Source organism: Mobula birostris, chromosome 7 (assembly GCF_030028105.1).
Source record: "Mobula birostris isolate sMobBir1 chromosome 7, sMobBir1.hap1, whole genome shotgun sequence".
Classification (NCBI taxonomy): domain Eukaryota; kingdom Metazoa; phylum Chordata; class Chondrichthyes; order Myliobatiformes; family Myliobatidae; genus Mobula; species Mobula birostris.
The window spans coordinates 175,194,706-175,211,159 of NC_092376.1; the positions used below are offsets into that span (position 1 = coordinate 175,194,706).

General features: G+C 46.2%; 1 protein-coding gene across 1 annotated transcript in view; it reads right to left on the reverse strand.

Moving 5' to 3' along the window:
* LOC140200588 (calcium/calmodulin-dependent protein kinase type II subunit alpha) overlaps positions 1–16,454 on the reverse strand; it is a 269,935-nt gene that overhangs the window by 120,259 nt on the left and 133,222 nt on the right. The gene's annotated exons all lie outside the window — the stretch shown is intronic.

Genomic DNA, 16,454 nt, shown 5'->3' on the forward strand with positions numbered 1-16,454 from the left:
GCTGCTTGGGTTGTGGGCTCAGCCAGCTGCATCACGGGCACAACCCTCCCACCACTGAGGACCCTCATCTATAAAAGATGATGCCTCAAGAAAGCAACATCCACCACCGGGGACCCTCACCACTGAGGACCCTCATTACTGGGGAACCTCACCACTGGGGACCCTCATTACTGGGGAACCTCACCACTGGGGACCCTCATTACTGGGGACCCTCATTACTGGGGAACCTCACCACTGGGGACCCTCAATAGTGGGGACCCTCACCACTGGGGACCCTCATTACTGGGGACCCTCACCACTGGGGACCCTCATTACTGGGGAACCTCACCACTGAGGACCCTCATTACTGGGGACCCTCACCACTGGGGACCCTCATTACTGGGGACCCTCACCACTGAGGACCCTCATTACTGGGGAACCTCCCCACTGGGGACCCTCATTACTGGGGACCCTCACCACTGAGGACCCTCATTACTGGGGACCCTCACCACTGAGGACCCTCATTACTGGGGAACCTCACCACTGGGGACCCTCATTACTGGGGACCCTCACCACTGAGGACCCTCATTACTGGGGACCCTCCCCACTGGGGACCCTCACTACTAGGGACCCTCACCACTGGGGACCCTCACCACTGAGGACACTCACCACTGGGGACCTGCCTCTCCTCATTACTACCATCAGGGAGGAGGTACAGGAGCCTGAAGACACACACTCAATGATTCTGGAATGGTTTCTTCCCCTCTGCCATTGGGTTTCTGAATAGCCAGTGAAACCATCAACTCTTATTCCTTTTATTTTGGACTATTTATTTAATTTTGTAAATTACAATAATTTTATGTGCTTGCTGTAAAACAGCAAATTTCACATTTTACACGTCAGCAATAATAAATCTGTTGCTGATTTTGTTTTGCACCTATTGTTTTACTTATTAGAACAAAGAACAGTGCAGGCCTTTGGCACAAGATGTCGTATCAATCTCTTTATTTATCAATCTATTTACTTACTTCCTTATTAAGATACATCGTGGAATAAGCCCTTTTGCCCAGCAACCCCTGATTTACACCTGGTCTAATCACGGCACAATGTACAATGATCAACTGACCATAACAGCTTTGGAGTGTGGAGGAAACTGGAGCTCCTGGAGAAAGCCACTGTTACGGGAAGAAGATACAAACTCCATACAGGCAGTGGTGGGAATTGAACCCCCGATCGCCTGTACTGTCAAGGGTTGTGCTCACCAATATGCTATCGCTTTTAACCTACTCCAAGAACAATCTTGGGGGCCAGTGGTGTAGTGGTATCTGCACTGGACTTGGAGGTGAACAGTCCTGGGTTTGAATCTGGCCAGCACCTTACACACTTTCCGCCTGTGCTGGGTTGAGCCTTGAGCTAGAATCTCTGCCTCAGACAAAAGCGCTAAGGAAACGGCAAAGTTGCCACCTGATGCGCCAAATGGCAGAATGAAACAACAACATAAACAATCAAACCCTTCCCTTTCACATAGCCTTCCATTTTTCTATCATCCATGTGCGTATCCAAGAGTCTCTTAAACATCCCTAATGTATCTGCCTCTATCACCACCCCTGGCAGTGGATTCCACACACCCACCACTCTCTGTGTAAAAACCTACCTCTGACGTCTCCTTTCATACTTTTCTCCAATCACACTAAAATTATGCCTCCTCGTATTAGGCATTTCCACCCCGGGAACAAGTCTTTGACAGTCCACTCGATCTGTGCCTCTTATCATCTTGTACACGCCTATCAAGTCACTTCTCCTCCTCCCTCACTCCAAAGGGAAAAGCCTGAGCTCGCTCAACCTGTTCTCATGAGAGATTATTGCTGTAGTTATTACCACCATGTACATCGTTTTCTCTGTGAGTGAGGAATTTAATTTAACTGCACCCAGTTGTGTATGAAAATAAACATCTGAATCTGAAAGGAATCTGTGGGAACCTGATTATCCCATGGATTATCTCAAAGTTCAAATTAAACTTATTATCAAAATACATACATGTCACCTTATTAGCCCGAGATTCATTTTCTTGCAGGCATACTCAGTAAATACAAAGAAATACAATAGAATCAATGAAAAACCACACACAGAGAAACAATTTGTGTGCAAAAGACAACAAGCTGTGTAAATACAATAGACAATATATTAATAATAATAAATAAGTATGCTATAAATATTGAGAACATGAGTTGTAGAGTCCTTAAAATTGAGTCCATAGGTATGGGAACAGTTCAGTGATGGGGTGAGTGAAGTTGAGTAAAGTTATCTCTCTGGTTCAAGAGCCTGATGGTTGAGGGGTAATAACTGTTCCTGAACCTGGTGGTGTGGGTCCTGTACCTTCCTGATGGCAGCAGCAGGAAGAGAGCATGGCCTGGATGATGTGGGTTACTGATGATGGATGTTGCTTTCCTGCAACAACGCTCCGTGTTGATGTGCTCAGTGCTGGGGTGGGTTTTATCAAAGATGGACTGGGTTGTATCCACAACTTTCAGTAGTTATTTTCTGTTCAAGGGGTTTGGCGCCCCCAAACCACACTTTGATTATCTTGCCGCTTGCAACAAGCCAGTCTTCTTACAATGTGGGAGGAGGCGAGGTTGTTCTGCAGACTGTGTGCTGGGTAAGGCGTGGGGTGACCGTGAAGGTTATCTGCGGATTTACACACTAAAGGTGTGAAGTGATCATTTCTGTGCAGACTGTTCAAGTTTATTAGCGTCTGACTGTACATATGTACAACTAAAAGAGATCATGTTCCCTATGACCATGGTGCACCCACAATACATATATCACACGTAAAAAGTTTCAAAGGCTCAAAAGTTCATTTAATATCAAAGCATGTTTCTGTATACAACTCTGAAATTTGTCTTCTCCAGATAGCCACGAAACAAAGTCCACGAAAGTCATTCAGAGAGAAACATCGAACCCCCCTAACCACGCACATACAAGTAAGAACAGCACCCCGATAATCAGCTCCCAAAACCCCACTCCCCCCACACAAAACGGAACATGAACATCGACTTTCAAAGTACGACTCCTCCCCTCACAGAACAATACCATAAGTCTGAAAAAGTCCACCGTCCATAAACACAATAGTCCATTCCTTAAACACAGAACCACGATACCATCCTCCGATATCAACAACATTCATTGAAAGAGAGGGACGCCACACGAGGCAGAGGCCTACCCGCCTGTCACAGTGAGCCACACAGTGATAGGCCGCTCACAGACTCCTCGGCAGTGATCAAAAGGAAAGCAGTTGGTGCTGAACTCTCGCTTGCCTTCCGTGTTTGACTCGATGTCTCAATCTTCCTCGACACTTTAATCAGCGATTAATGGATGCTTTAAATGGTGAAATGGAGTCGATTATCGAAGTTTCTTTGCATTGAGGTCGTATGAGTACGCACTCACTTCCCAGAATCTTCTCGTAGACGGCAAAGTGCTGCATCACTCAAACCATCTCCAAACTGTAAATCATAGGCTCTAACAGTCCCAGAAACACACTAAAGGAGAAAAACAGATGTAAGAGAAGTAAAAAAGACTTTTTTGTGAGGTACCTGGAAGACGTTGATTGAGAGAGTGTTGTATGCTGGCGCCATCTTGGCACACAGCACATAAAACAAAATGTAACCACAAATAAGTTAATAAAATGCAATTCAAAATGCATGTAGTGTAAACAGTAAACAGCTCGCTGTCCTGGTGACGAGACCTCAGTGGTGACAGGCTTTTCATTAGTCTCACAGTCTGAGGGAAGAAGCTGTTACTCAGTCTGACAGTCCCAGTCCTGATGCTCCTGTACCTCCTCGCTGATGGTAGCAATGAGAAGAGGGGTCTTCAGGCTCCTGTACCTCCTCGCTGATGGTAGCAATGAGAAGAGGGGTCTTCAGGCTCCTGTACCTCCTCGCTGATGGTAGCAATGAGAAGAGGGCGTGATGCTCTTTCATGATGGATGCCACTTTCTTGAGCCACTACCTTTTGAAGATGTCCTCCATGGTAGGGAGGCTCATCCCAGAATGGAGCTGGCTGATTCTACAGCACCGTGTAGTGGGAACAGTCTGCACTACAAGGCATGGCAGAGTCTACGGTTACACCAGTCTACGGTTACACCAGTTTACAGGCATTGAAAAATAATTACACCTGTTTTCAAACAGAAAGGATTTTGCAGATGCTGGAAATCGAGGGTAACACACACAAAATGCTGGAAGAACTCAGCAGGTCAGGCAGCAACTATGGAGGGGAATAAACAATTGAAATTTCAGAACGAGACTCTTCATCAGGACTGGAAAGGAAGGGGGAAGAAGCTAGATCCATTCTACATTCTGGGTCCCCTCTTACCCCTCTTCTTCTCCTCACCTGCATATCACCTCCTCCTAGTGCCCCTCCTCCTCCCTTTTCTCCCATGGTCCACCATTCCCTCCTATCAGATCCCCTCCTCTCCAGCCCTTTACGCTTTTTTATAGATTATGAGAACACTCAGTCCTCTTTTATTGTCATTTAGAAATGCATACACGCATTAAGAAATGATACAATGTTTCTCTGGAGTGATATCACAGAAAACAGGACAAACCAAAGACCAACACTGACAGAACCACATAATTATAACAGATAGTTACAGCAGTGCAAAACAATACCATAATTTGATAAAGAACAGACCATGGGCACGGTAAAAAAAAGTCTCAAAAGTCCCCGAGCCGATCAACTCCCGAGTCGCCGATAGCAGGCAGCAAAAGGGAGAAACTCCCTGCCATAAACCTCCAGGCACCGTCAACTTGCCGATGCCTTGGAAGCAGCCGACCCTGAATCCGTCCGTCCGAAAAATTCGAGCTTCTGACCAGCCTCTCCGATACAACCTCCCAAGTGCCATCCTCTGCCAAGCACCTTCGACCTCACCCCAGCCGCTGAAACAAGCAAAACCAAGGATTTCGGGGCCTTCTGCTCCGGAGATTCCGGTTACCACACAGTAGCAGCGGCAGCAAAGCGGGCACTTCAGAAGTTTTCCAGATGTTCCTCCGTACTCTCATGTCTGTCACCATCAAATCAGAATTGTGCCCGGTCCCCTACTTGACAGATTACAGACAACACCACCGAAGTGGCCCCGCACGCTGCGGTCGCGCCGCCATCTTCTCCTCCTGCAATAAGGACTGTTTTCCACCCGTCATCTGCAGCTTCCGCCGATTCCATCCCCCTTCCCCCACCCACCTGGTCTCACCTATCACTTTCTAATTTGTCCTCCTTCACCCTGCCCCACCTTCTTTCTGGTCCTGAGAAAGGGTCTCCCCCCAAAGCATTAATTTCCATTGGTGCTGCCCGACCTGCAGAGTGTTTCCTGCATTTTGTGTGTAGTGTGAGCAACCTCTTACGAGATGCTTCTCCCCACAGCCATTCATTTCCCAGAGAATGGGAAAGGGTTCAGAAACGCTGACGAGCTTGGCTGAATGTCAAGCCAGTAACATAAATCCATTTGTCAGATAGTGGGGTCCGCCCTGGATCAGTGTGTAACCAGCTCACTCTCTCCACAGGATCCCCAACCCTCTCTCTCTTTAACCTTTCCCATCCCTTCACATGCTTCTTTCTCTATCTATCTTTCACACTCTGACCAGAAGACCATAGGCATAGGAGCAGAGTTAGGCTATTCAGCCTATTGAGGGCTCCACCATTCCATCATGACTGATTTATTATCCCTCTCAACCCCATTCTCCTGCGTTCTCCCCGTAACCTTTGACATCCTGACTAATCAGGAACCAAACAACCTCCAAGTTAAATATACCCAGTTACCTGGCTACTGCATAGCAATCAACCCCACGAGGTCACTGCCCCCACCCCCCGACTAAAGAAATTCTTCCTCTTCTCTGTTCTAAATCGATATCCCTCTATTCTGAGGCTGTGCCCTCTGGTCCTACACTTCCCCACTATAGGAACCATCTTCTCCACATGCACTGTATCTAGGCCTTTTAATATTTGGTAGATTTCAATGAGATCCCCCCTCTTTCTTCCGAACTCCAGTGAGGGTAGGCCCAGAGCCATCAAAATGCTCCTCATACTTTAACCCTTTCAATCCTGGAATCATCCTCATGAACTTGCTCTGGACCTCTCCAGTGACAATGCATCCTTTCTCAGGAAGGAGCGCACAATATTCAGTGCGGTCTGATAAGTGCCATTGAAAGTCTCAGCATCACATCCTTACACTCTGTATTCTGTATTCCCTCTCTAACTCTCTCCTCCAATGATTCTCCAATCACAGAATGTCTTTCACCTTTTTCTCTGTAACTCCCGAGTTCGAGTCTGAATCCAGGTATTCTCGGACAGTCTTGGGTTAAGACGGCTGCATATGTGGCTGGGTTGGAGAACTTGTTTTGCTGCTTGTTAGAACACAGGACAGCACAGGCCCTTTAGCCCACGCTGCTGTGCTGAACCATTAAATTAATAATCAAATGGCTAGCTAAGTACACAATGCCCATATCCTTCCATTTCCCTCACATCCATGTGCCTATCTAAACACCTCTTAAAAGTCCCTCATGTACCTGCCTCTACCACCACCCCAGGCAGCACGTTCCAGGCACCCACCACTCTCTGTGTAAAAAAAAAACCCTCACATCTCCCTTTGATATGACCCCTTCTCACCTTCAATGCATACCTTGTGGTATTAGACATTTCAATCCTGGGGAAAAGATACCGTCTGTCTACTCTATCCATGTAATCTCCCGTAATCTTATAAACCCCTATCAGATCTCCCCTCAGTCTCCACCGCTCCAGAGAAAACAACCCATGTTTGTCCAAACTCTCATTATAACACACGCCCTCTAATCCAGGCAGCATCCTGGTAAACCTCTCCTGTACCCTCTCCAAAGCCGCAACATCCTTCTTATCGTGAGGAAACTAGATCTGTATACAGTACTCCAGATGCATTTTATAAAGCTGGAACATACAGTAGCTTCCTGACTTTTGAACTGAGTGCCTTAACCAGTAAAGGGAAACATGCCATTTGCCTACTTGACCACCCTGTCAAACTGTGTCACCACTTTCACAGAGCTATGAACTAGGGCTCCAAGATCCCTCTGCTCACCAACACTGGAAAGTGTTGGTCTTGCCCTCAACAGTGTACTGTCTCTTTATATCATTGTACTCTGTATCCTTGTGTCCTGTGTTGTTCTGCTGAACACTGTGGACATGTGATGTTTGCACCTTAATGCGTGGCCACACTTAGGTTGTGTTCATTGTTGACACAAGTGATGCTTTAGAACAGAGGGATCTAGGAATAATGGTGCATAGTTCCCTGAAGATGGAATCTCATGTGGATAGGGTGGTGAAGAAAGCTTTTGGTTTGCTGGCCTTTATTAATCAGACCATCGAGTATAGGAGTTGGTTTGTAATGTTGAATTTGTATAAGGCATTGGTAAGGCCAAATCTGGAGTATTGTGTACAGTTCTGGTCACCGAATTATAGGAAAGATGTCAATAAAATTGAGAGAGTACAGAGGAGATTTACTAAAATATTGCCTGGGTTTCATCCCCTAAGTTATAGAGAAAGGTTGAACAAGTTAGGTCTTTATTCTTTGGAGCGTAGGAGTTTGAGGGGGGACTTGATAGAGGTGTTTAAAATTATGAGGGGGATTGATAGAGTTGACGTGGTTAGACTTTTTCCATTGAGAGTGGGGAAGATTCAAACAAGAGGACATGGGTTGAGAATTAGAGGACAAAAGTTTAGGGGTAACATGAGGGGGAACTTCTTTACTCAGAGAGTGGTAGCTGTGTGGAACGAGCTTCCAGCAGAAGTGGTTGCGGCAGGTTCGATGTTGTCGTTTAAAGTTAAATTGGACAGCTATATGGACAAAAAGGAATGTAGTGTTATGAGCTGAGTGCAGGTCGATAGGTCCAGGATAGGGTAAGAGCTTGGCACGGACTAGAAGGGCCGAGATAGCCTGTTTCCGTGCTGTAATTGTTATATGGTTATATGTATTTCACTGTATGCCTGATAAACAACCTTAAATCGTGAATCCTGAACTGCGAATAATTCCCTTAATCTCACTACCTTTCCCTATCTATCTCTCAAAACATGGAATGGGAGCACATCCACAAAAAAAGCAGCATCCGTCACCAAGGAGCCCCAGTCCAGGTCACGCCCTCTCCCCACTGCTGCCGCCAGGAAGCAGGTACAGGAGCCTTAGGTCCCACACCACCAGGCTGAGTAACAGTTATTACCCCTCAATCGTCAGATTCCTGAACCAGTGGGGATAACTTCGCTTGCCCCAGCACTGAACCGATTCCGCAACCTATGGACTCTACAACTTACGTTCTCAGTATTGCTATCTATCTATCTATCTATATCTCTCTCTCTCTGTCTATCTGTCCATCTATCTATCTATCTCTCTATCTATCCATCTCTATCTATCTCTTTATCTATCTATCTACTTTAGTTGGTAATTTGCCTTCTTTTGCACATTGGTTGTTTGTCAGGCTTTGTTTGTATGTATTTTTTCATCGATTCTATTGTATTTCTCTGTCCTGAGAATGCCTACAAGAAAATGACCGTCAGGGTAGCAATGGTAACATAAGCACATTTCGGTAATAAATTTCGTTTGAACTTTGCACAGTATGTACAGCAACAGCCCCTTCAGTGCTCTAGTTCTGGACCAAACACGGTGCTAAATACCACAAAATCACTTCTGCCTGCGCAGTGACATAAATCCAGCCACGAGTTCGAGCATCAAGCTCCCCAGTACCCTATCATCAGGAGAGTCTGGAAATTGTCCAGGCCCTGATATCCTCTGCCTGATGGGCTGTTTAACAGTGGATCCCAGTGCTGTCATCCTCTTGATTTCAATGGGTTGTGATGGAACACACCATTTAAACAGAAAAGATTGCCTCAAAATGAATAGCAGCAGCACTCCTGTCCCATTACTGTCATCTGCATCGTTACACCAGGGCTGGAGTGGGAGGCAGCTGACAACACCCAACACACACTCACACACAGCTCACAACGGGCACCCAGGGGTGCCCGCACAGGCAACCACACAGCTGTAGCCAGTGCGCTGCGAGCCCTCTGGAGTGGCAGAGCCGGTAGTGCAGCGGTGAGCATAAATAACCATTTACAACGCCAGCTGCAAAATCGGTCCTGTTGCTGTCTGCAAGGAGTTTGTAAGTTCTCCCGGCGTCTGCGCGGATTTCCTCTGGGTGTTCCAGTGTCGAGATCATGAGAGATATGATAGAGATTAGATTTACTTGTCACAGCTTCATCGAAACTTACAGTGAAATGCGTTGTAAAGAACAAATCCAAATCAGCAAGGATTGCTCTGGGGGCAGCCATGCTTCCAGCAGCAGCTCACCAATCCATATGTCTTTAAAATGTGGGAGGAAACACACATGGTCACAGGGAGAGCGTACAAACTCCTTATTGACAGTGGCAGTAATTGAACCCCAATCAGTGGTTGCTGTAAAGTGATTGCGTTAACCGCTATGCTAGAGTGCCACTTTGCTTCCTTGTAAATACGGGTCAGGGTTAATGAGTTATGGACGTGTTATGTCGGCACTGGAAGCGTGGAGACACTTGTGGGCTGCCCCCAGCACATCCTCGGACTGCATCGGGTGTTGATGTAAACGGTGCATTTCACTGTATGCTTCGATGACCCGATGTACATGTGATATATAAAGCTAATCTTTAAAAATTGTTGGTGAAGATGGGTGGTGTGGTCATGATAGACCTTTAACTGTGATTCTGCTGACACTTCCCTGAACTATCCACAGCCGTCAAAAGACTCACCGTTTTCACAGGCACCCTCTCTCCCCGCCTCCCCTCAAAGATCAGATTTCGCAGCTCGTAGAGAAATAAACACCCAAAAACATGAAGTCGTCGGTGAAAAGCAGGACTTTATCGAGGATCCAGCCCGAGCTTAAGGATTTATCTATGGTGTTTCATCAGAGCTGAGTAAAAAAGTATCTCACTCGCTCACTGAACAAAGAGGGTGTAATATTTTCTGTCAGAGCCATGATGTGTGTGTGTAAAATCCCACCCACTCACTCTCTCTCCCTGTCTGTTTAACCCTCCAATACCACACTGTAAACCACACTAACCCTCCAATACCACACTGTACACCCGATTAACCCTCCAATACCACACTGTACACCCCATTAACCCTCCAATACCACACTGTAAACCACACTAACCCTCCAATACCACACTGTACACCCGATTAACCCTCCAATACCACACTGTACACCCGATTAACCCTCCAATATCACACTGTACACCCCATTAACCCTCCAATACCACACTGTAAACCACACTAACCCTCCAATACCACACTGTACATCCGATTAACCCTCCAATACCACACTGTACACCTCATTAACCCTCCAATACCACACTGTAAACCACACTAACCCTCCAATACCACACTGTACACCCGATTAACCCTCCAATACCACACTGTACACCCCATTAACCCTCCAATACCACACTGTAAACCACATTAACCCTCCAATATCACACTGTACACCCCATTAACCCTCCAATACCACACTGTAAACCACACTAACCCTCCAATACCACACTGTACACCCCATTAACCCTCCAATACCACACTGTACACCCCATTAACCCTCCAATACCACACTGTAAACCACACTAACCCTCCTATACCACACTGTACACCCGATTAACCCTCCAATACCACACTGTACACCCCATTAACCCTCCAATACCACACTGTACACCCCATTAACCCTCCAATACCACACTGTAAACCACACTAACCCTCCAATACCACACTGTACACCCGATTAACCCTCCAATACCACACTGTAAACCACATTAACCCTCCAATACCACACTGTACACCCCATTAACCCTCCAATACCACACTGTACACCCGATTAACCCTCCAATACCACACTGTACACCCGATTAACCCTCCAATACCACACTGTACACCCCATTAACCCTCCAATACCACACTGTAAACCACATTAACCCTCCAATACCACACTGTACACCCCATTAACCCTCCAATACCACACTGTAAACCACACTAACCCTCCAATACCACACTGTACACCCCATTAACCCTCCAATACCACACTGTACACCCCATTAACCCTCCAATACCACACTGTACACCCAATTAACCCTCCAATACCACACTGTACACCCCATTAACCCTCCAATACCACACTGTAAACCACACTAACCCTCCAATACCACACTGTACATCCGATTAACCCTCCAATACCACACTGTACACCCCATTAACCCTCCAATACCACACTGTAAACCACACTAACCCTCCAATACCACACTGTACAGCCGATTAACCCTCCAATACCACACTGTACACCCCATTAACCCTCCAATACCACACTGTAAACCACACTAACCCTCCAATACCACACTGTACACCTGATTAACCCTCCAATACCACACTGTACACCCCATTAACCCTCCAATACCACACTGTAAACCACACTAACCCTCCAATACCACACTGTACACCCGATTAACCCTCCAATACCACACTGTAAACCACATTAACCCTCCAATACCACACTGTACATCCGATTAACCCTCCAATACCACACTGTACACCCCATTAACCCTCCAATACCACACTGTAAACCACATTAACCCTCCAATACCACACTGTACACCCGATTAACCCTCCAATACCACACTGTACACCCCATTAACCCTCCAATACCACACTGTAAACCACACTAACCCTCCAATACCACACTGTACACCCGATTAACCCTCCAATACCACACTGTACACCCCATTAACCCTCCAATACCACACTGTAAACCACATTAACCCTCCAATACCACACTGTAAACCACACTAACCCTCCAATACCACACTGTACACCCGATTAACCCTCCAATACCACACTGTACACCCCATTAACCCTCCAATACCACACTGTACATCCGATTAACCCTCCAATACCACACTGTAAACCACACTAACCCTCCAATACCACACTGTACACCCCATTAACCCTCCAATACCACACTGTAAACCACACTAACCCTCCTATACCACACTGTACACCCGATTAACCCTCCAATACCACACTGTACACCCCATTAACCCTCCAATACCACACTGTAAACCACACTAACCCTCCAATACCACACTGTAAACCACATTAACCCTCCAATACCACACTGTACACCCGATTAACCCTCCAATACCACACTGTACACCCCATTAACCCTCCAATACCACACTGTAAACCACACTAACCCTCCAATACCACACTGTACACCCGATTAACCCTCCAATACCACACTGTACACCCGATTAACCCTCCAATACCACACTGTACACCCCATTAACCCTCCAATACCACACTGTAAACCACATTAACCCTCCAATACCACACTGTACACCCAATTAACCCTCCAATACCACACTGTACACCCCATTAACCCTCCAATACCACACTGTAAACCACATTAACCCTCCAATATCACACTGTAAACCCCATTAACCCTCCAATACCACACTGTACACCCCATTAACCCTCCAATACCACACTGTAAACCACACTAACCCTCCAATACCACACTGTACACCCGATTAACCCTCCAATACCACACTGTACACCCCATTAACCCTCCAATACCACACTGTAAACCACATTAACCCTCCAATACCACACTGTACACCCCATTAACCCTCCAATACCACACTGTACACTCCATTAACCCTCCAATACCACACTGTAAACCACATTAACCCTCCAATACCACACTGTACACCCCATTAACCCTCCAATATCACACTGTACACCCCATTAACCCTCCAATATCACACTGTAAACCACATTAACCCTCCAATACCACACTATGCACCCCATTAACCCTCCAATACCACACTGTAAACCACATTAACCCTCCAATACCACACCGTACACTACATTAACTCTCCAATATCACACTGTACACCCCATTAACCCTCCAATACCACACTGTAAGCCACATTAACCCTCCAATACCACACTGTACACCCAATTAACCCTCCAACACCACACCGTACACCACATTAACCCTCCAATACCACACTGTAAACCACATTAACCCTCCAATACCACACCGTACACCACATTAACTCTCCAATATCACACTGTACACCCCATTAACCCTCCAATACCACACTGTAAACCACATTAACCCTCCAATACCACACTGTACACCCCATTAACCCTCCAATACCACACTGTAAACCACATTAACCCTCCAATACCACACTGTACACCCCATTAACCCTCCAATACCACACTGTACACCCGATTAACCCTCCAATACCACACTGTAAACCACATTAACCCTCCAATACCACACTGTACACCCGATTAACCCTCCAATACCACACTGTAAACCACATTAACCCTCCAATACCACACTGTACTCCCCATTAACCCTCCAATACCACACTGTACACCCGATTAACCCTCCAATACCACACTGTACATCCGATTAACCCTCCAATACCACACTGTACACCTCATTAACCCTCCAATACCACACTGTAAACCACATTAACCCTCCAATACCACACTGTACACCCCATTAACCCTCCAATACCACACTGTACACCCCATTAACCCTCCAATACCACACTGTAAACCACATTAACCCTCCAATATCACACTGTACACCCCATTAACCCTCCAATACCACACTGTAAACCACATTAACCCTCCAATACCACACTGTACACCCCATTAACCCTCCAATACCACACTGTAAACCACACTAACCCTCCAATACCACACTGTACACCCGATTAACCCTCCAATACCACACTGTACACCCCATTAACCCTCCAATACCACACTGTAAACCACACTAACCCTCCAATACCACACTGTACACCCGATTAACCCTCCAATACCACACTGTACACCCCATTAACCCTCCAATACCACACTGTAAACCACATTAACCCTCCAATACCACACTGTACACCCCATGAACCCTCCAATACCACACTGTACACCCCATTAACCCTCCAATACCACACTGTAAACCACATTAACCCTCCAATACCACACTGTACACCCCATTAACCCTCCAATATCACACTGTACACCCCATTAACCCTCCAATATCACACTGTAAACCACATTAACCCTCCAATACCACACTATACACCCCATTAACCCTCCAATACCACACTGTAAACCACATTAACCCTCCAATACCACACTGTACACCCAATTAACCCTCCAACACCACACCGTACACCACATTAACCCTCCAATACCACACTGTAAACCACATTAACCCTCCAATACCACACCGTACACCACATTAACTCTCCAATATCACCCTGTACACCCCATTAACCCTCCAATACCACACTGTAAACCACACTAACCCTCCAATACCACACTGTACACCCGATTAACCCTCCAATATCACACTGTAAACCACATTAACCCTCCAATACCACACTATACACCCCATTAACCCTCCAATACCACACTGTAAACCACATTAACCCTCCAATACCACACTGTACACCCAATTAACCCTCCAACACCACACCGTACACCACATTAACCCTCCAATACCACACTGTAAACCACATTAACCCTCCAATACCACACCGTACACCACATTAACTCTCCAATATCACCCTGTACACCCCATTAACCCTCCAATACCACACTGTAAACCACACTAACCCTCCAATACCACACTGTACACCCGATTAACCCTCCAATACCACACTGTACATCCGATTAACCCTCCAATACCACACTGTACACCTCATTAACCCTCCAATACCACACTGTAAACCACATTAACCCTCCAATACCACACTGTACACCCCATTAACCCTCCAATACCACACTGTACACCCCATTAACCCTCCAATACCACACTGTAAACCACATTAACCCTCCAATACCACACTGTACACCCCATTAACCCTCCAATATCACACTGTACACCCCATTAACCCTCCAATATCACACTGTAAACCACATTAACCCTCCAATACCACACTGTAAACCACACTAACCCTCCAATACCACACTGTACATCCGATTAACCCTCCAATACCACACTGTACTCCCCATTAACCCTCCAATACCACACTGTAAACCACATTAACCCTCCAATACCACACCGTACACCACATTAACTCTCCAATATCACACTGTACACCCGATTAACCCTCCAATACCACACTGTAAACCACATAAACCCTCCAATACCACACTGTACACCCGATTAACCCTCCAACACCACACCGTACACCACATTAACCCTCCAATACCACACTGTAAACCACATTAACCCTCCAATATCACACTGTACACCCCATTAACCCTCCAATACCACACTGTACACCCAATTAACCCTGTAACACCACACCGTACACCACATTAACCCTCCAATACCACACTGTAAACCACATTAACCCTCCAATATCACACTGTACACCCCATTAACCCTCCAATACCACACTGTACACCCCATTAACCCTCCAATACCACACTGTACACCCCATTAACCCTCCAATACCACACTGTAAACCACATTAACCCTCCAATACCACACTGTACACCCGATTAACCCTCCAATACCACACTGTACACCCCATTAACCCTCCAATACCACACTGTAAACCACATTAACCCTCCAATACCACACTATACACCACATTAACTCTCCAATACCACACTGTAAACCACATTAACCCTCCAATACCACACTGTAAACCACATTAACCCTCCAATATCACACTGTACACCCGATTAACCCTCCAATACCACACTGTACACCCCATTAACCCTCCAATACCACACTGTAAACCACATTAACCCTCCAATATCACACTGTACACCACATTAACCCTCCAATACCACACTGTACACCCCATTAACCCTCCAATACCACACTATACACCCCATTAACCCTCCAATACCACACTGTAAACCACATTAACCCTCCAATACCACACTGTACACCCCATTAACCCTCCAATATCAGACTGTACACCCCATTAACCCTCCAATACCACACTGTAAACCACATTAACCCTCCAATATCACACTGTAAACCACATTAACCCTCCAATATCACACTGTACACCCGATTAACCCTCCAATACCACACTGTACACCCCATTAACCCTCCAATACCACACTGTAAACCACATAAACCCTCCAATATCACACTGTACAGCACATTAACCCTCCAATACCACACTGTACACCACATTAACCCTCCAATACCACACTGTACACCCCATTAACCCTCCAATACCACACTATACACCCCATTAACCCTCCAATACCACACTGTAAACCACATTAACCCTCCAATACCACACTATACACCCCATTAACCCCATTATGTTTTGGGATGAGGACGAATTGTACAAAAGGGACGGGTTGCACCTTAATAAGCGGGGCCCCAGCATTCTGGCAG